A 22,560-nucleotide genomic window follows, 5' to 3' on the forward strand; every position below is an offset into this window, starting at 1 on the left:
AAATAGTTCAGATGTTTAAAATGGGGTCTGGATTTAAAAAAAAAAAAAAAAAAAAAAAATTAAAAATGCAACTATGCTAATATTGTATTTCTGCTATATGGTTGTATCCAGGCTGAAATCTGGACAAAATTCAGGCTCATTTAGGGCCAGTATTGCATACCTGTCAACATTCCCTGCCCACCTTCTAGGAGAGAGGTTGTTAGGGAAAAGAGCAGGCATGTAGGGGGAAGGCGGTCTGGCTAACAGAGAGCCTGCTCCCCTCAAGTAGCACATTCCCAGTCCCCCAATGCTTTTTGAAATCTACAGACAGATTTCGAAATACCGGACAGGTCTCTGAGACCTATATTTGCTGGGACATTACTGCAAAATTTAAATGTCGCTGCAAATCAAGTACTGTTGACAACCATGTATTTTTTTTTACCTGAAACCCTGGATTAGTAGTAAAAACCACAAACAATAATATTAAATATGGACAGCTCCACACCACTAATCATGGATATAAATAAATAAGAAAAAAAACAAACACAAAAATGCTTAACAAAATAAATATAACACTATAGAGTAAAGACAGAAAATGGTTATTAAACATTAAAAAGGAGTAAAATTGTGCAAATTACACACACACACACGCGCGCAGTATATAAGAAATAACCAATAGAAAATGCCATTACACTGCACCTAACAATTCTATCAAGTGACAGGCAGTAGCAGAAGAAGAGCTGCTGTCTACAACAAAATATCCACTGCAATTGGTTACAATCTAATAGTAGTAGATTAAGTGGCAAATGTAACATTTCATTCTCTTTAAATCATGACAGGGCTGGATTTCTTTCTCCCCAAGTCCAGTTTCCTAGATCTGTGTGCATGTGTATATGGAGGTGATTGTATGTATTTGTAAATGGAGGCGATTGTATGTATATGTGGATGATTGGCATTCAACATTCTGCTGGACTGAGCCTTAATGCCACCCACATTTTTTTTTCCAAACAAGCTTTTATTGTTAAATCAATGGAAGAAAGGGATTTAAGGGGAGAAGAATGTGTTTATGGGGTATAATATATATATATATATATATATATATATATATATATATTTATATTCAAAGAGATAGCAGCACGCACGGGGTTAAAAAGTCCAATCTTTATTTAGAAATGTTTAAGACACAATCAACGTTTCAGTCCTATCTATAGGACTTTCTTCAGGATCAATAATATATATTATATATTATATATATTATTGATCCTGAAGAAAGTCCTATAGATAGGACTGAAACGTTGATTGTGTTTTAAACATTTCTAAATAAAGATTGGACTTTTTAACCCTGTGCGTGCTGCTCTCTTTGAACACACATATACATACATATATATATATATATATATATATATATACACACACACACACACACACACACACTTTCTCAAAATTTAGAATCACAAAAGCTGTACTTGTATGTTAGAGAATAAATTTATTTGTAACTAAAATAGAGCTTGTTCCACACATACCTTTTTATTGCAGTCAGCATTAAGAAGGGGAGGACAATCCTTGTGCTGGCAACTGTGAGGAACCCCTCTTCACAAGTAATAGGTTTCTCCTCCCAATAAATATGCTTTTCCTAAATTAACTTTATTGAAAAACACAAAACAGGCTTGGAAGGCCAAATAGACTCTGTGACTCGGGAACAGGTGCAAGTAAGCTTCACATCAGTTTATTACTCAGCTGGCCCACTAATTATATAGTATTGTCCAGCGTTAAATTTCCCTGTGTCTTGCAATCTCGGCGATATGGCCGCCCTTCTATCACTTTCTGCTGAGGCCATGGCCTCAGTGGCTTTTATGGGAAATCCAGCCCAGAGCTATAATGTGCATGGGTGTCCAGGTCAACCTTTATTCCTGGACTCATATGATCTCAATAAATAATAGTTCACAGGTAAATCTCTAAAGGATGGATTAGTTCAGATGAAGATTAAAAGGAATTTGATTTATTCAAATCAGCTGAGATCCATATAGGCACAAGTCTAGTGTTTGGTGTATGTGAAGGTTGTAACACTGTAAGCACCCAGGCCACTTCAGATCATTGAAGTGGTCTGGGTGCAAACTCCCATCACCATTAACCCTAAGCGTGTAATTATTTGCAGTTTTTTAAAAACTGCAATAATTACCTGCTAGGGTTAACTCCTCCTCTAGTGGCTATCTACCAGACAGCCACTAGAGGGACTTCCACGTGGATAGGCAACTTTCGGTCGCCTAAACGACACTGGACGTCATCACGCTATGCATGAGGTCTTCCGGCATCACCGGAATTCCCATAGGAAAGCATTAAATAATGCTTTCCTATGGGGAAATCCTAGTACAAGCGTGGCCACTGGAGGGTGGGCGGAGCTGAGCCAGCACCGAGGGACATCGACGCTGGACCCAGGTAAGTGACAGAAGGGGTTATTAACCCTTTCTGCACCCCAGGGGGGGAGGGGACCTTGACAGAGGGGGGAAGCTATAGTGCCAGGGAAACTAGTTTGTTTTCCTGGCACTATAGTTTCCCTTTAGTGGGAAGTAGGCACAAAAACTACGATGGTTCAGCTTAACACAAGGGCATTTTTTTTTATTTATTTTTTTAGCATTTAGCTTGAATTTAACTTAAAAACTCAATGCCAGTTCAGAACTTTTGCGTTAGCGAGGTGGATTATGCATTGCCCTGTTCATTTGTACGTACGTTTGTTCACACACCTGCAATGATATTTTCCTGGAACGACATCTATTATAAATGTTGATGGGCAACACATGAAAAGTGCACCTGTAGCTCATAGGATGCAAATAGGAATTGAATGCTGGATCATTTAGGTATCCTGAAGCATATACATTCTAGGTGTGATATGTTCTATGTAAAGGAAACAGAAAATGACTTAACTTCCTGCTGCAGCTTGCCAAACCCTTTTTTTAAGCATAAGTAATGCTATATTTAACTTGGTTGCTAATGCATACCTAATTAAACAGCAGTAAACTACATAATGGGTTATGTAGAAAAAAAGAAGTGTTGGATTCCTTTGCACATTTGCATCAGTTTTATGCGCATGTGTCATTATCTTGGGTATAAAACGGTTACTACACCCTTTATACAAGAATTTTTCCCCACATTCTGTGAAATGCCAAAAATACACAAAAAACTCCTCTATTTTTAAATCCTCTTTCAGGTTTTGCTCCTTTTTCCTCACTGATGATTTCACCACTAAAAGAGGTACTCCAAGAACCATGACCACTTCACTGTTTCAAGATGGTTATGGTGTCTGTATGTCCAGCATTTTACTATGAAATGATTTTAAGTTTAACTTCTCTGCTGACGGAGGAGTAACTATCTCCAACCGCTTCATAAGAGTGTCATTAGCCAGACTACAAGAAAAGTGTGGTCAATTTAGTGTCTGACACAAGCACGCACAGCAAATGGCAGCATGTCCTCCCCTCAGACCAACTATTACCCACCAGCAAGGTGAAGTGACATCAACCAAGAAGGATCAGGCCGCAGGGATAACTTGGCCTTGGCACTGGAATGTATGTAATATTTGTTGGTGTTGGGAAGGGTTAGTCAGACCATAAGGGGTGATTTCTTAAAACACTGATTTTTGGCTGGAGTTCACCAAAAAAATTAAATATGTAATATTACTAAGTGGGGAGGAAAGATGCATTCACATTTGAAGCATTTTTATTCTTTCAACAAAATGGAAGATAATGAAGGCTGCTAACCTGTCTTGGAAAACCACCACTCTCTAACATGGGTTGATAAGTTTGTTGACATTTTTTTTTTTTTCTTTAAATGCAGTTTTGCACCTTTTTAATATACATTTATAAATAAAATAAAAGATCCAAAATGCAATATCAAAAAAATGACAATGATAAGATGTGATGTAATGAGTATTTTGGCACAAATAAGGGAATATATAGGAACAAAAAGCAGCAAATGCATAATAAAAAAAAAAAAAAAGAGTCCACCACACTTATTGTACATAACCCTAAAAGTCCCTGACTTGATAATAAAAATATTCTATATACAGTAGAGCTTTTCAGAATCTTACCTGACTCTGGTCTCAGCTAAATCTGTCCAAATTACTGACACACTAATTAACCTACTTGTGGTCGTGATGATAAAAAGCTGCAGAGCTCATAAACCCACCTGGAAGTATTTATCTCTTTGCGTGTTCTTGAACTGTCCAGAAAACCCCCTAAAATAGGTTATGACCTAAAGGTAAACTAGAGACCCCATAAAGCACTTTAACTTTTATTTTTTACAAAGTCTTGATTTCAACAGAAATTGGCACTTTAACCCCTTAAGGACACATGACATGTCTGACACGTCATGATTCCCTTTTATTCCAGAAGTTTGGTCCTTAAGGGGTTAATGAATTAAAGGAACACTATGGTATCAAGAATACAAATATGGAGTACTGACTCTATAGCTAAATAGGTGCTTAAACTCACCTTTTTATGCAGCACCGTGTCAGTCTCATAGTGTTTGGCTCGGTCTTGCTCCATGGCGGAGATCATCAAACTTGATCTCTGCCAATCCAATGGTTTCCCATAGGAAAGCATTGGGAGGCTATTTCGCATGCGATGCAAATGACAGCGCTGTGCCATTCAGCATCACATTATGGAGATGCGTTGAATCAATGCACCTCTATTAGAAATGTTCAGCGCCTCGATGCAAAACGTGGAGACGAACGTTAGTTTTAAACACTGTACAGAACTGACTCAGGAAACACCTCTAGTGGCCGTCTGAGTGACTGTCACTAGAGCTGTTCCTAGGCAGAAATGTCAACACTGCCTATTTTTCTCTGAAAAGGCAGTTTTACATTAAAAAGCCTGCAGAGACTGGCGGTAGACACCAAAACTACTACAATAAGCTGTAGTTGTTCTGCTGACTATAGAGTATCTTTAACTTTATAACAACTCCTGGTTGTCAGACAACCAATCCTGTTACTTCCTGGTTGTTTAGCTCAGTGGATATAAACTCAAGTAGCAGGTTATTGCTCAGAGCCTTGCAAATACTTGTCATTGAGCTACATTGGGAAGTCTGTGATTGGACAACCACAGAAAGTCTGGGTGGGGCTTGCAGAGGCTGCAGACAAACAATCTGCTACTTTTACAAGCTAGTTTTAGATCTATATAGTACCACCCAATGAAATAAGCATGAATATTTTCTTTAAGGGTATATATGCTAAACAGTGATTTTTAGTGGGTTTTTTTTTTATTTATTTTTTATTATTGTTATTTTGTAGAGTGTTCCTTTAATTGAATGTGACCATTCACCATTATATTGTAGTAAAAGTCTGGAAAATTGTAACAAATTGAAATCCGAAAACATAGGCAAAAATGACAGTTTATAAAAATATCTCTAGCTTGGCTCTAGTCATAGTTTGGGTATATTAGCCTGAATTTTGCCATTTGGATTACAATTTGCAACAATTCAATGTTTAGCAAAACCACTAAGGTATGTTTAGAAGGATTGAGCTGGCACCATCTATTTTAGAAATCCTAAAGGGTTACTTCAAGCATCATAACCAAACCATTTCATTGTAGACCTTAGTAACAGGGCAAACTGTTTTGCTCGCTTAAGGCTGTTTTGGAATCAGGGAATTTGCCTAGCAAACTCCACATAGAGTCTAAAAGAGTTGGACTACTTACAGGTGGGAGGGTGAGGACAGGAGGGTACCTCTTGCACTATTTCCACAATAGTGTGCTGTAGACTTTTTCCAGTTCCGTCATTTTGACCTACAATTTGGCCAAATGCAGACGATTCACTGCTTAGTGAATAACCATGATAGTGTCCTACATGGGTGGAAATGAGAGGGGTAATTTGATCCACACCCACATGGGTGCCCAAACAATCCTGCATGCAGGTGTTAGTGACCCTTGGCACAACTCTGGGTTGGCTATGGGCAAAATTTCATCATACACCTCCTCCTCCTACTCATAAATAGTTAAGCAAACATTGTAAACAGGAAGGTAATTCTAATGTAAATGTATTACACTGTGTGCACTATGCACACAGTTGAACCGGACATCTCACAAGCCATCTTCTGTAATCTGTCCTGGAATGCATGTTTTTGGGATTGGTTACAGAGGAACAAAACATTCCATGGGGCTTTTCTGCAGCCATCATCAAAGGTGGGATGGCTACTTTTGGTCTGGGGCACATCTACAGACAGTCCGTTATGACAACAAATCAGCACAATGTCCCATTACACGCCACTCCTTTTCTTAATTAATATTAAGTGTTACACACTAATAATGCCAGAAGAATACAGTACAATAATAAGTTAATGGAGTTTTATAATGTAATACGCATCAGCAGCCCAAAATCCTTTCTATACTAGTTTCTACGGGCAGTGATGGATTTCCTATTAGGCAGCTGCCTACAGGTGCCTGACCATTAGGGGCTCCTTTTTTCAACACTTATAATATGCCTTTGCGAGTTTAAATAGGCTGGTGGGGAAAGAGGAGTACATGCCAGTGTTTGTGACTACGTGGCTACTAAAAAAGACTGGACAAACCCCATTTGCAATACCTTGGGTTGTCTTCTACTGCAAATGATATGCCATCATGGGGGTAATTGTTATATAAGCCTTATATTTGACTAACTTTTGAAAACACCATAAAACCTGTACATGAGGGGTACTGTTATACACAGGAGACTTTGCTGAACACAAATAATTGTGTTCCAAAACAGTAAAAAGTATTACAGCAATAATATTGTCAGTGTAAGTGCTGTTTGTGTGTGAAAAATGCAAAAATCGTCACTTTCACTGACGATATCATCATTTTAATACATTTTACTGTTTTGAAACAGAAATATTTATGTTCAGTGACATCTCCCTAGTAAAACAGTAACCCCCATGTACAGGTTTTATGGTGTCTTGGAAAGTTACAGGGTTAAATATAGTGCTAGCAAATTAAATTCCCTATACTTTCGGCCTGGGTTGTCAGGCAGGTCCCGCAAATTGTAATTAATAAAATGACCTAATTATGTAGAATTATTACATAAAAAAAAAAAATATATATATATATATATATACACACACATACATACACACATACATACATACACATACACACAAACACAAATATCTACCTTTGCCACAACCAGCACCGGGCACTACAAAAGTGTGTGTGTGTGTGTGTATATGTATGTATATATATATATATATATATATATATATATATATATATATATATATATATACACACACCGTATATACTCGAGTATAAGCCGAGTTTTTCAGCACATTATTTGTGCTGAAAAACCCCAACTCGGCTTATACTCGAGTCAATTGTCTGTATTATGGCAATTTACATTGCATAATACAGACTGGGGGCTGTGGGGGCTGCAGAGTGTTTACTTACCTCTCCTGCAGCTCCTGTCAGCTCCCTTTTCCTCCGCGCCGGTCCTTTCAGCACCTCTGTCAGCTCCCAGTGTAAGTCTTGCGAGAGTCGCGGGGTCATAGTGTGGCTCTCGCGAGACTTACACTGGGAGCTGACAGAGAAGCTGCACGGACCGGCGCGGAGGAGGAGGGAGCTGACAGGAGCTGCAGGAGAGGTAAGTGCTCTCTGCCAAATAGGTAATAAGGAATAGTGAGTGCGCTTACAATAAATAAAATACAGTGTTAGTCACACCTAAAAAATCTGAAGGGCATATAACACATTTGATTACAATGCAATAATACCAAAGTGCTATAGTGCTTTAAGAAATTTACACAATATGTGGAGTGCCAAAGTGCATATATGTGCAGACAAGGGATATCCAATATAAATAAAAAAAGGACTGATATACTTGCAGAGCTTCTGGAACAAATAATACACGGCTCTGTAATACAAATAATACAACACCTAGTGCAATATGTTTATACAGTGCAAAATTAACAATAAATAAATAGGTATCTCACTCACAATCGTGGAGTGGTTGAAGTACCACCCCAAACTATCAGGCTCCAGGGAGGATCAGCCCCCAGTGATCGTGGGATCCACTCAGTGTAGAAAGAACGTGGGCCAGTCCGGATATGTGTAAACCAAGAATTTCTTTATTACCAATGCCTAAAAATATAAAACACCAGTCTCCTGCAACCTGCTACCGATAGTCCGAGAAAGAGAGAGAAGGTCTATAATCAGCGTGTCCTCCTCGCAGCTCAATCCTCATGGATACACGGATACACGGTGTAGGTGCAAAAACTTCCGGATTGTTCAGATGCAATGCATTTCGCCCCACCTACGGGGCTTTTTCAAGCACCGTGTATCCGTGTATCCATGAGGATTGAGCTGCGAGGAGGACACGCTGATAATAGACCTTCTCTCTCTTTCTCGGACTATCGGTAGCAGGTTGCAGGAGACTGGTGTTTTATATTTTTAGGCATTGGTAATAAAGAAATTCTTGGTTTACACATATCCGGACTGGCCCACGTTCTTTCTACACTGAGTGGATCCCACGATCACTGGGGGCTGATCCTCCCTGGAGCCTGATAGTTTGGGGTAGTACTTCAACCACTGCACCATTGTGATTGAGATACCTATTTATTTATTGTTAATTTTGCACTGTATAAACATATTGCACTAGGTGTTGTATTATTTGTATTACAGAGCCGTGTATTATTTGTTCCAGAAGCTCTGCAAGTATATCAGTCCTTTTTTTATTTATATTGGATATCCCTTGTCTGCACATATATGCACTTTGGCACTCCACATATTGTGTACATTTCTTAAAGCACTATAGCACTTTGGTATTATTGCATTGTAATCAAATGTGTTATATGCCCTTCAGATTTTTTAGGTGTGACTAACACTGTATTTTATTTATTGTAAGCGCACTCACTATTCCTTATTACCTATTTAGCACTTAGGAGATCTCATATTACCTATTTAGCACTTAGGAGATCCAGTGAGTTGCAGCTATTTGTTTCGATTAATATTGTGTATGCTCGCTATACATATATATTTTCCTCTTTTTGCGCCATTTAACCTTCCGTCGATTTAAAGTGCTCTCTGCCAGCCCACCTCTCCCCCACTGAACTGCCAATGCCACTGGACCACTAGGGAAGGAGAGCCCCCTCCCTGCCATGTATCAAGCAGGGAGGGGGGACGAACAAAAAATAATAATAAAATAATAAATAAAATAATATTAAGTAATAATAATAATAAAAAATAGTAATATTATAACAAAAAAATTTAAATAATAATTTTAAAAAAATAATAAAAATGCCCACCCCCCACCAAGGCTCTGCAACACAAACACACACTGCACTCATACACACACTCACACTGCACTCATACACACCCACACTGCACTCATACACACTCACACTGCACTCATACACACTCACACTGCATTCATACACACTGCATCATACACTGCACTCATACACACACACACTGCACTCATACACACACTCACACTGCACTCATACACACACAATTACACTGCCTCATACACACACTCACACTGCACTCTTACACACACACTGCATTCTTACACACACACTGCATTCATTATATACACACACACTGTAAATAAATATTCAATTAACATAATTTTTTTTAGGATCTAATTTTATTTAGAAATTTACCAGTAGCTGCTGCATTTCCCACCCTAGTCTTATACTCGAGTCAATACGTTTTCCCAGTTTTTGGGGGTAAAATTAGGGGCCTCGGCTTATATTTGGGTCGGCTTATACTCGAGTATATACGGTATATATATATATATTATATTATATAAATTTTTATATATATATACATATAGTGATATATACGTATATACATATATTTCGTTCTACGTGTATTTTGATATCTATATATATTATCAAAATTCAGTTAGAACGACATTACACATATATTTTTTACGTATTTACATATTTTTTTTCTATTCTATATAAATATATATATATATATATATAATCAATATCATTCTATGTGTATTTTGAGATAGAGAATACATACACACACACACACTTAGACAGTGTGTGTGTATATATATATATATATATATATGTATGATCTAAGTATATTTTATTTAATGTTTACCTGTTTTTAACATTAAGGGGTTAAGAGGGGAGGAGAGGGGCAGAGACAGTGTCAGCCAGTGATTTCAGATCATTGGCTGACACATAGGAACAGTGATCACAGTGACTGGCTGTCACTGTGATCACCTCCTGCAGATCGCGGTAATTGTCCACAGGGGGAGTCCCTGGGTGGTACAGGCATGCCCCCCACCATGATCTGCAGGGGGATCATGCCTGCAGTTACATGTGTCAGCCAATAGGCTGACACATAGTAACACTAATCGCAGTGACAGCCTGTCACTGCGTTTAGACTGTGCAGATCACGGTCACTGTCCCCCGACCACGATCTGCAGCGGGAGAATTCAGCGGCCACATGTGTCAGCCGATTTGAAAATCCGCTGACACATAGTAAATACTGCTCGCAGCCTCTGCCTCTATGTCTGCAGCCTCTGGCATCAGAGGCTGCAGACCACGGTCACTGGGCACAGGGGGGCTGCCTGGATGGCCAGACATGCCCCCCGACCATGATCTGCAGCGGGCTCATGGCGCTGGCCACGTGGGCGGCAAGAACGGCTAGGACGTTCGATGCCGCCTGCGTTTAGAGCTGCCCCTTAAGGACGGCATAGAACGCCTGCCGTCCTTAAGGGATTAACCCTTCTTAATAATCTAACTGACATTAACCTTTTTCTAACCTTAAGCACCCCTTCACCCTAACCAGTTCTAACATTATTTGTAACCCTGCATGCATTCACAGTACTCACAGAGTCAGACAATACATTGCAAGCAAACAGAAATATGCACACGCATATGTTTATACATATGCAGTTGTCAAATATGAATACAATTTTAGGCCTGCAATGTCCAGTTAATAAATTAACTTACTTTGTCTCCTTTATTTTGGTGTTGTGCTTACAATTTTGTGCCTTCGGGCCCCTGACATGTAAAACCTGCCCTGGCCAAAGGGTCAATTCACTCTTGGCCCCTGCCAACCCTCATCTGCCCATCGGTGGAGTTCTATTTAACCATACTTGCTAATCTATGCATTTGGTGGCCAACTTACATGATGCATAAACACAGTTATAAACAGACGGTCAGTAACACCATAGGGACAACATTATACCCAAATAACTCAACATAAAAGTGGTTATAAATTGTGCATTATACGGTTGCTTTATAAATATTATTCATTGAATCAATATATATATATATATATAGATAGATAGATAGATAGATAGATAGATATATATATATATTACATTTTAACCCTTGCTAGTGCTTCCAGTGGGCAAATATAGATATTTTTAAATTGGTATGCCTGCAAAAAGCAGTACAAATTTTACAAATTTACCTGCTCCCAGATTTGTTCATCGTGAATTCAGATAAAATTTTGTGTTTGATAAGTATCTGAATCCAATATGTTCTGTAGGATTTCCATGTCAGAATTTTATACTTTCAGCCAGGCAAAGCCAAAACCAAGGAAAAGTAGTTCACAGCACAGATCCCTTACCATAAACATAACTTTAACTTAAAACCTAATTTCTCCATTAATAACTTTACTATGACCGAAGGAGGCATATGATCCTGTGCTATCCTAAATGCAAAGAAAGTAATTTTGGCATGACATTTATTTGTTCCTAAACATTTTCAATTGAACATTTTGATAAACAGATACCCCTATGCAAATCCCAGACAACCCACATACATTCCCTGCTCATACTGGATCTGGTCAATGCTTATACACATTATCCAATAAACACTGGCTGAAAGCTTATTTTTCTCATCTCCCTGACACTGGGCTTTAACGTCTTAATGCTCTGATTCCAGCCCATAAACCATTACCCCCAAGCGAGACCTGCTAATTCTGGAGTGATTCACATTCTACTGGACCCTTCTAAATCATATGAAAATAATCACAAAAATCCAATTTTACCCCTGAAAAAGGAAATGTACTTACTAAAATTCACAATGGAGAGTAGTGGGTTTACACTTGTCTGAACACTGGAAAAATAGATCAACACTTCAAACATGTTAGCCACTCCTTATATACAGAGCTAGATGAACCTGTCTATCCAGTAGTCGTGAGTGTCACCTGTGTTATCTTATATTTAACAATGTATTTTTAGATTCCTTTGTTATGACCCATTCCTTAATGTGCTCAATGCTAAACCTTCCTACCTGCTAAATAATTGTGATTAATAAGCCAAGACTCATCTGGCACGTTACATGTGAATAGAAAGGTTAGCCTTTCTATTACTGCTTTCCAGAACTTTTTGCTTATATCCCACCTACATTGCTGTAAAAAAAATTCTACTTTCCACATCCCGCTGTTATCATTGGGAGACGTAAGCTGAGCCGTTGAGGAACTGGTGTAGGATTTTCACAAGGCCATACAAAGCTATGGGGGAGGCACCTTGAATCTGCTGTATTTGCCCTAAATCCTGTGAGTGCAATTCAATACTAAGAGGAGGCTTGACTACTAAATGGTTTTACACAATTTCTGATTTTTTTATTACTTTACAGAAAGTAGCCATATCCCCTGTTGTTTAGTGTGTATACATTTGTTCTAAGGGACCACAGGGAAAGATATCTTCGGAGGTAGCCACACATTTTATTTCCTCTTTAGACAAGGTAAGTATGTATGTTATCTAATAGCACAATATAAAGTGGGTGAATTTTGCATCTGAAACACACTGTGCTGCAAGATCTGATTTGAAAAGGAAATCTATTTTCATGTAGGCTGTGTAAGTCACAGATTGGGAAGATGCAGCTTGGGCTTTCTTAAATGGAACACTATTGTGTCAGAAATACAAACACGTATTCCTGACACTATAGCTCTAATAGCGTTGTTTAGCTGGCTCCGCTCTCGCTGCAGTGAAAATATGTTTTTACTCACCTTTTTCCAGCGCTGCACAGAGCTCCTCGTGGCTGGCTCAGTACCTTTGGCTGAGATCATCCAAATTGATCAACCCAATATTGAAAGGCTGTCACATATGCACTGCAAAATGAGCCAATCAGCATCTCTTCATAGAGATGCATTGAATCGATGCATGTCTATGAGGAATGTTTAGTGCCCCCATGCAGAGAGTGGAGATGCTGAATGTTAATGCTGTACATTGTGCAGCATTGACCCAGGAAGCATCTCTAGTGGCCATCTGAGTGACTGCCACTAAAGGTGTTCCTGGAATGTAATGTAAACACTGTTTTATTTCTGAAAAACTCTGTAGGTATAGCCAGTAGAGATGTCCCGAATAGTTCGCTGGCGAATAGTTCCTGGCGAACATAGCTTGTTCGCGTTCGCCACATCGGGCGAACATATGCGATGTTCGGTCCGCCCCCTATTCGTCATCATTGAGTAAACTTTGACCCTGTACTTCACAGTCAGCAGACACATTCCAGCCAATCAGCAGCAGACCCTCCCTCACAGACCCTCCCACCTCCTGGACAGCATCCATTTTACATTCATTGTGAAGCTGCATTCTTAGTGAGAGGAGGGACAGTGTAGCTGCTGCTGATTTAATAGGGAAATCGATAGCTAGGCTAGTGTATTCAGTGTCCACTACAGTCCTGAAGGACTCATCTGATCTCTGCTGTAAGGACAGCACCCCAAAAAGCCATTTTTAGGGCTAGAACATCAGTCTGCTTTTTTTTTCTTTTTTTCTGTGTAATCCAATTGCAGTCGCCTGCCTGCCAGTGTGTGTGTCAGGCTCACAGCGTATACTGTGCCCACTTGCCCAGTGCCACCACTCATATCAGGTGTCACAATAGCTTGCATTTAAAAAAAACTAAACTTTTTTGACTGTAATATAATAGCAGTCAGTTTCCTTCACACGTGTGCGTTTCAGGGCCTGCCAGGGTACAGTGTCACACCAGTGCAACTCATATCTGGTGTAACAGTAGTGTACATTAAAAAAAAACTAGAAATTTGACTGTGAAATAATAGCAGTCAGTTTCCTTCACACGTGTGCGTTTCAGGGCCTGCCAGGGCACAGTGTCACACCAGTGCAACTCATATCTGGTGTAACAGTAGTGTACATAAAAAAAAAAACTAGAAATTTGACTGTGAAATAATAGCAGTCAGTTTCCTTCACACCCTGAACTCGAAAAGTTCTAAGGACATAGTTGACTGGCTAACACAGGACACCCAATCTTCTACAGCTTCCGCTGGGAACCTTGACGCACCATCCTCCTCCAGCTTAGCTTCGGGCACCTCTCAAGTTACCACTCGCCCGCCTGCCGCCACCACCAACACTAGCACCACAGCCGCTTCACTTGATCTGTCAGAGGAGTTATTTACACATCAGTTGGAAGAAATGAGTGATGCGCAACCATTATTGCCAGAGGATGTAGATAACAGGGATATGTCTCAGTCAGGCAGCATTACACACATGGAGGTACGGTGTGATGATGATGATGTTGTACCCGCTGCTGCTTCCTTTGCTGAGTTGTCAGATACAAGTGAAGCCGTTGATGATGACGATGCGTCCATGGATGTCACGTGGGAGCCCACTCGGCAAGAAGAAGAACAGAACGAAAGTTCAGATGGGGAGACAGAGAGGAGGAGGAGACGAGTTGGAAACAGGGGGAGGTCGTCGCAAGGAGCTAGTGGCACAGTCAGACAGCATGCATCGGCACCCGGGGTCAGCCAGACAGCACGCCAATCAACGCATGCTGTTGCCACCACCAGAATGCTGTCATTGCAGAGCTCAGCAGTGGGGCATTTTTTTTGTGTGTCTGCGTCTGACAACAGCGATGCCATTTGCAACCTGTGCCAAAAGAAACTGAGTCGTGGGAAGTCCAACACCCACCTAGGTACAACTGCTTTGCGAAGGCAGATGATCGCAGATCACAAACACCTATGGGATCAACACATGAGTACAAGCAGCACACAAACTCAAAGCCGCCATCCTCCTCCTGGTCCAGCATCTTCAGCCACGTCAACCACTGCTGTCCTCCTTGCCCCCTCTCAACCATCCGCCACTCCGTCTCTCGCCTTGAGCAGTTCCTGCTCATCTGCCCACAGTCAGGTGTCTGTCAAGGACATGTTTGAGCGTAAGAAGCCAATGTCACAAAGTCACCCCCTTGCCCAGCATCTGACAGCTGGCTTGTCTGAACTCTTAGCCCGCCAGCTTTTACCATATAAGCTGGTGGAGTCTGAGGCGTTCCACAAATTTGTAGCTATTGGGACACCGCAGTGGAAGGTACCCGGACGAAATTTCTTTTCACAAAAGGCAATCCCCAACCTGTACTCGATTGTGCAAAAGGAAGTAATGGCATGTCTGGCACACAGTGTTGGGGCAAGGGTCCATCTGACCACTGATACCTGGTCTGCAAAGCATGGTCAGGGCAGGTATATCACCTACATTGCGCATTGGGTAAACCTGCTGACGGCTGCCAAGCATGGAATGCGTGGCTCTGCAGAGGAGTTGGTGACACCGCCACGACTTGCAGGCAGGCCTGCTGCCACCTCCTCTACTCCTCCTACTCCATCCTCTTCCATAACCTCCTCGGCTGAGTCCTCTTCTGCTGCTGCATCTTGCTCCACATCAACGGTACCCCCCCAGCTCCCCAGGTACTATTCCACATCCTGGATACGGCAGTGTCACGCCGTCTTGGGGTTGACTTGCCTGAAAGCAGAGAGTCACACCGCACCAGCACTCCTGTCTGCCCTGAACGCACAGGCGGATCAGTGGCTGACTCCGCACCAACTGGAGATCGGCAAAGTGGTTTGTGACAACGGAAGAAATTTTCTGGCGGCATTGAATTTGGGCAAGTTGACACATGTGCCGTGCATGGCACATGTGTGTAATCTGATCGTACAACGCTTTGTGCATAAGTACCCAGGCTTACAGGACGTCCTGAAGCAGGCCAGGAAGGTGTGTGGCCATTTCAGGCGTTCCTACATGGCCATGGCGCACTTTTCAGATATCAAGCGGCAAAACAACATGCCAGTGAGGCGCTTGATTTGCGACAGCCCGACACGTTGGAATTCAACACTCCTAATGTTCGACCGCCTGCTCCAACAAGAAAAAGCCTGAGCGGCAGGTGGGGGTCCTAAATAGTAATAGGGGGTGGACCTAATGTCCTCCCCCTGGCCCCCACCCCTGAGCAGTGGGTGGGGGCCCTACAGTAAAATAAGGGGGGGACCTAATGTCCTCCCCCTGGCCCCCACCCCTGAGCGGCGGGTGGGGCCCAAAATCCTAAAAAGGGGTGGGGGGACCTAAGGTCCACCCCCCTGGCCCCCACCCCTGAGCGGCGGGTGGGGGCCCTAAATACTAATAAAGGGGGAAGGACCTAATGTCCTCCCTCCTGGCCCCCACCCCTGAGCGGCGGGTGGGGGCCCTAAATACCAATAGGGGGGGACCTATTGTCCTCCCCCGGCCCCCACCCCTGAGCGGAGGGTGGGGGCCCTAAAAAAATGCCCCCCCAGATGACTATGGGTCCCCAAACCCTTAGTCACCCCCTCCCCCACCCCAAAAAAAAATATCCCCATACCTACCCCTCTCACCCTAAAAATAATGAGGGGGGGACATTTAACTAAGAACCTGTAAAAAAAAAAAAAACTTACCATTCGATGTTTTCTTTCTTCTAAAATCTTCTTTTTTCAGCCCCAAAAAAGGCCAAATAAAAAAACATAATAACCGACGCAATTAAAAAAAAATAAAAAAAATAATCCTTCTTCACCCATGGAGGGCTCCGCGCAGACTGAGCTCTGCAGGGCGGGGGAAGGCTTATAAAGCCTTGCCCCGCCCTGCAATTAGGCTCAGAGCACTCTGATTGGTGGGTTTAAGCCATCCAATCAGAGTGCTCTGACAGGTAAATGAAGAGACTGACAGGTAAGTCTCTACATTTACCTGTCACAGCACTCTGATTGGTTGGTTTGAAATCCACCAATCAGAGTGCTCTGAGCCTAATTGCAGGGCGGGGCAAGGCTTTTCCCACGCTGTGTAATTTGACTCATAACACTCTGATTGGTTACTTAATTAATATGGTTTTTTATTTGGCCTTTTTTGGGGCTGAAAAAAGAAGATTTTAGAAGAAAGAAAACATCGAATGGGAAGTTATTTTTTTTTTTACAGGTTCTTAGTTAAATGTCCACCCCTCATTATTTTTAGGGTGAGGGGAGTAGGTAGGGAGATAATTTTTTTTTTTGGGGGGGGGAGGGGGTGACTAGGGGTTTGGGGACCCCTAGTCACCTGGGGGGGGGTATTTTTTATAGGGCCCCCACCCTCCGCTCAGGGGTGGGGGCCAGGGGGGAGGACATTAGGTCCCCCCCCTTATTAGTATTTAGGGCCCCCACCCACCGCTCAGGGGTGGGGGCCAGGTGGGAGGACATTAGGTCCCCCCCTTATTAGTATTTAGGGCCCCCACCCACCGCTCAGGGGTGGGGGCCGGGGACAATAGGTCCCCCCCCATCGTTTTACTTTAGGGCCCCCACCCGCCGGGCTGCTCACTGTTTACTAGACATGCCCCTACTCGCGGTATAGCGAGTAGGGGCAAAATTTACTAATACTAAGTAATTTTTACTTAGTTTTAGTAAATTTGTCTGAAAGACCAATTTAGGTCTTTCAGCCTTTTGGTAGATAACTCCCTAATACCGTGGGAAAGCCAGATTGGCATATGCATTGAAATTAGGATTTAGAGAATGGAGTTTCAGGTCTAAAAAAGACCATGTTTTGTGATTTTCTTTCACTTTCCGCGTGGAATTAAAAACATTAAAAACTACCTATATCTTGTGTTTGTATACTTTTATGTTATGCTCTTTTCTTTTAAATGTATATTATAGATTTAGCAGTTGGTATCCCAATCCTGTTTGGTCCAGACAAAGCAACAGCATACGTTGTATTGGAGGAGGCGAAACAGAAATATTGTTTCATCATTATTATTATTATTATTATTATTATTGCCATTTATATAGCGCCAACAGATTCCGTAGCGCTTTACAATATTTTGAGAGGGGGGGATGCAACAATAAATAAGACAATTACAAGAAAACTTACAGGAATAATAGGTTGAAGAGGACCCTGCTCAAATGAGCTTACAGTCTATAGGAGGTGGGGTATTAGAAACATTAGGATAGGAAATATCAAGTAGGAGTGAAGCAGAGCTGGAGGAGAGAGCAAAGCACTATCCCATAGGAGAGCAAGAGACAGGTATGTAAGGGAGAGATTACTCTGGGAGGCCATACGCTTTCCTGAAGAGATGGGATTTAAGGCCCTTCTTAAATGATTGAAGACTAGGGGAGAGTCTGATGGCAGTAGGCAAGTTATTCCATAGGAGAGGAGCCGCCCGTGAGAAGTCCTGCAAGCGTGAGTTGGCCGTACGGGTGCGAGCAGCGGTCAGGAGGTGGTCGCGGGCAGAGCGGAGGGTACGAGGAGGGGCATACCTCTGGATCAGTGAAGAGATATAAGAGGGGTTGGAATTGTTCAGTGCTTTAAATGTATGGGTTAGCACTTTGAATTGACTCCTATAGGATACAGGGAGCCAATGTAAGGACTGGCAGAGGGGCGAGGTGTGAGAGGACCGACTGGATAGGAAAATCAGTCTAGCTGCAGCATTCATTACAGACTGTAGCGGGGCAGTACGGCTTTTGGGGAGACCAATCAGGAGAGGGTTACAGTAATCCATGCGGGAAATTACTAGAGCATGGACAAGCTCCTGGGTAGCATCTTGCGTAAGAAAGGGGCGGATGCGGGCTATGTTTTTGAGTTGGAACCTACAGGACTTGGCAACAAACTGGATGTGAGACTCAAAGGTGAGACCAGAGTCAAATATGACGCCAAGACAGCGCGCTTGTAGGGATGGACTTATGTGGATATCACTGACTTGAAGGGAGAGTGAGAGAGGAGGATCAGTATTAGGAGGAGGAAAGACAAGGAGTTCAGTTTTAGAGAGGTTAAGTTTGAGAAAGCGTGACGACATCCAGTCAGAGATGGAAGAGAGGCAAGCAGTGACACGTTGCAGGACGGCCGGGGAGAGGTCCGGTGAGGAGAGGTATATCTGAGTGTCATCAGCGTACAGGTGGTAGTTGAATCCAAAAGAGGCAATAAGTTTTCCAAGAGAGGCAGTATAAAGAGAAAATAGAAGGGGACCAAGGACAGAGCCTTGGGGAACTCCAACCGAGACAGGGCGAGGGGAGGAGGTATCCTTGGAAAAGGAGACACTAAATGAGCGTTGGGAGAGATAGGAGGAAAACCAAGAGAGGACAGAGTCACAGAGACCGAGTGATTGAAGAGTTTGAAGGAGGAGAGAATGATCAACTGTGTCAAAGGCAGCAGAGAGGTCAAGGAGAATTAATTAATAATCATTCTCTCACTATGCTCTCTTTGTACAGATGACAGGGGCAAAGATTATAACTAGGGATGCACCGAATTGAAAATTCTTGGCCGTAACTGAAAATTCCCTGTCTGTAAAACAGCTGTCACGGAAGCCTGACCTAACACCACCCAAGCCTGAGTTTCCCTGGGAGGCTGAAGTGCTGCAGGGAAATCCAACAGAGCTCTGGATCTACGGCTACCTGTAATTTTCTGGACAGGGAGGCCTGAAGTACCTTTCCAGGGTGCTGGACTGTGTTCTGCCACTTGAGGGCATAGGCTAAGCTGGGCCATATCATGGGACTCTTCTGGAGTTTAGGTTATTTTTAAGTTCTCCTGCAGGGGGGTTTATACAGTTGAATAATCAATGTAGTCTAGCAATTTAAGTGTTATAAAAAAGTGCAATACTCCTGACTTTTCATGTTATCATTACTATCTTTCATTGTGATATATAATCATCTGAATTGTCAATGCAAGCATGTCTGTTAAACTATGCACTACAAAAAAACCCCACAAATCTGCAGATTTGACCCTTTTTCGGTCAAAATTTCAGTGCATCCCCAATTATAACAATGACAGAGGCAAGATGGAGTCAGTTCCAGGACATAGCTAAATACAGCAGTGAGGATTTCTACATTTAAAAAAATGATATTGTAATATGTTAAATATAGTGATAAGGGAACATATTACTAATTCTGAGAAGTTTCCTTTTGATAGGCTTTAAAGATGTGTAGGTGCCTGGAGTGTCTTACAGGTGATATTTTTGATGACACACCCATGATATTACTGCAGCTGCCAGTTATACCAGTTTTTCCAGCACAGCCCTACATCTTGGGCTCCTGGCCAACAAAAAAAATGGAACCCAGGGCATTTCCTACATCCCTGGAAACTAGGTTTCCCCAGTGAGTCTGCTAGGATAGTGTTCCTGAACCCAGTCCTCATGGACCACCATCAGTCCAGGATTTATATATCCTGGTTTTATTCCAATTGAGGCACTGACAAAGCCTGGACTGTTGGTGGTCTATGAGGACTGGGTTGGGGGAGACTGCTAGTTGGATGTGATTAAACTTAACTTCCTCCTAGCACACAGATGTGCAGGGGAGCAGAGAGGAGGCAGAAATTGCGCTACCAGAGGATGGCAGTCAAGGCCTGCAGGTACATGAGATGAGGGTAAAAGGGTTGGACCAGCTAATTTGTCAGCTGCTAGGCAGATCATCCTTGAAACTACAGGACGGGTTAAATTTCAGCTCCGTGGGGGGGGGGGGGGTGTCGTCTTTATTTCCCCTACAGCTGCTTGAAGTTGTAACCGCAGCTGGTTCCCTTATTTACCACTATAATGTCTTAAAGCATAGAACTTAGTAGGGCTAACCATACAGATATCTTAGCCATAATTTTATACAGTTCGTGTAAGAATATATATAACATATATAAATAATTGAGAATACAATATAAAATAAGGATTGTCTTGTAAGCAATAGTTTGTCTTTAGATATATAAAAATATATAGACATAAAATCCATTATAGCAGAGTTTATAAGATGAAATTAAATGCTTGCAAATATCATTAATAGGTTAACATACCCTTCTGAACATGTCATCTGTCATTTTAAGATGGAGCAGAGTCTGTCTCCAAGTCTCCTCTGTTTAACATTTTAAAAGTAAACCTATTTATACCTTAGGTGTCATTCTAGGGTTACCGTAGTTCATATATGAAAAAGGAACACTTTTACTTTAATTTTAGTACCTCCCTTAACTTGGCAAAGATACAAGGCCATAACACGTCATAGGAAATTCCCAGATTTCAGGAACTTCCATTAAATTGAGACAAGATGGCATCTTAAACTCTGAATAGCTGATTACGGGTACCACAGTATATTGGGTACTGAAAGAGTCATAGGATAGCCTTGAAGCTTGTTTATGCATTATTATAGTAATTCGTCTGGGACAAAATGGCGCAAACATTATGCACTGAGGTTGTTTAAAGAAACATCTATAAAAACAATATGTTCCATTTCTAACACCTTGTCAGTTTGCAATATCTCTTAAAGACAAAGTACACTTTAATAAATACAACAATTCAATTCTAAAGCGTGTAATATTTGCCCATAACCAAAGTATTGCAGGGACACTAGACATGCGAGTGTATGTATATGTTTAAGTATCTGTTGCGATTGCCCCAGAAGTCTCCCTGGAAATTCAAGATTAAGCAGACAGTGCTTTTTAATAATTTATAGGTAATCTACTAAATGCATGTTAACCAGTGCTAAGGTTTAAACTGCCTTTAAGAAAAAAAAACTTGAGATTTTAACATTTGGGGTTATTCACTAAAGTGAGAATTGTCTAGAATTCAAAGGGTAAACTATAGTATTACAAAAACAGTTTTCCTAGCACTATATTGACCTACAATGCCCCCTCCCTTGCTTAGTCCTATGGTATTTTAAATGCTAGATATCCTCATGCAATTTGGTTGGGGCAGTGTGGCTGTGAGAGCAGGTGTGGAGGCCCATCCGGTCTTTGTGGGACGGTGAAGATTCTTAAATCAGAGGCCAGGTTGCCCTTTAATAGTGAGCAAGACCAGGGCCATGTCACATCACAAGCTTCTACTGAAGAAAGCTCGTCACTTTCCACTTGCTCAGACCCATGTGAAGGCTAGAACCATTTTAATTATTTGTGATCTGTACGTAACCAATTTTGTTTTCATATGTCCCAGAAAACACCAAGCCTGCACACAAATACACCACTGCGGTCAGATTACCCTGGCATTCACATACCAATACAAGGAACATCAAATGTAATAAAAAGTTCATGTATACTTTACATGTTAAGTGTACATGCTATATATAAAACTATGCATTATGCCTTCCATATATTTTTAGGAGATAATTTGACCCTTGAGAACCAACAAATGAGAACAATCTGATTTCAAGTGTTTTAATAAATGTAGCAGCCAAGTATTTATCTTTTGAGTGTAGTTCCAACAATTCCTCTGGAGTGTTGCTGTTGCCTAACCCCCACCATAGACTTAAAATGGCCCTCTGACTCAATACACAAGTCTTACTTGTCATATTATGCTCCTATGGTGCCCATCTTGACTACAAGTCATTAATACAGACACCCATGCACAGCTAGACATAGGAAAACTAAACCTAGACAGTCAAACCAAATGAACAGGCTGATCAATAAATGCAAAGACTGCAACTCAGACAACCATGAACAGGCTAA

The 22,560-nt window shown here is 41.6% G+C and overlaps 1 protein-coding gene across 1 annotated transcript in view; it reads right to left on the reverse strand.

Annotated features, from left to right (window-relative positions):
- Positions 1 to 1,570, reverse strand: part of LOC134612042 (cell cycle control protein 50B-like) — a 40,582-nt gene extending 39,012 nt beyond the window's left edge. The window contains exon 1 of the mRNA XM_063456425.1: positions 1,503 to 1,570. The gene's annotated coding sequence lies outside the window, so the exon portion shown is untranslated. The remainder of the gene's footprint in view (positions 1 to 1,502) is intronic.
- Between the last annotated feature and the right edge of the window lie 20,990 nt (positions 1,571 to 22,560).

The sequence above is a fragment of the Pelobates fuscus genome, chromosome 1 (assembly GCF_036172605.1).
Source record: "Pelobates fuscus isolate aPelFus1 chromosome 1, aPelFus1.pri, whole genome shotgun sequence".
Taxonomy (NCBI): Eukaryota; Metazoa; Chordata; class Amphibia; order Anura; family Pelobatidae; genus Pelobates; species Pelobates fuscus.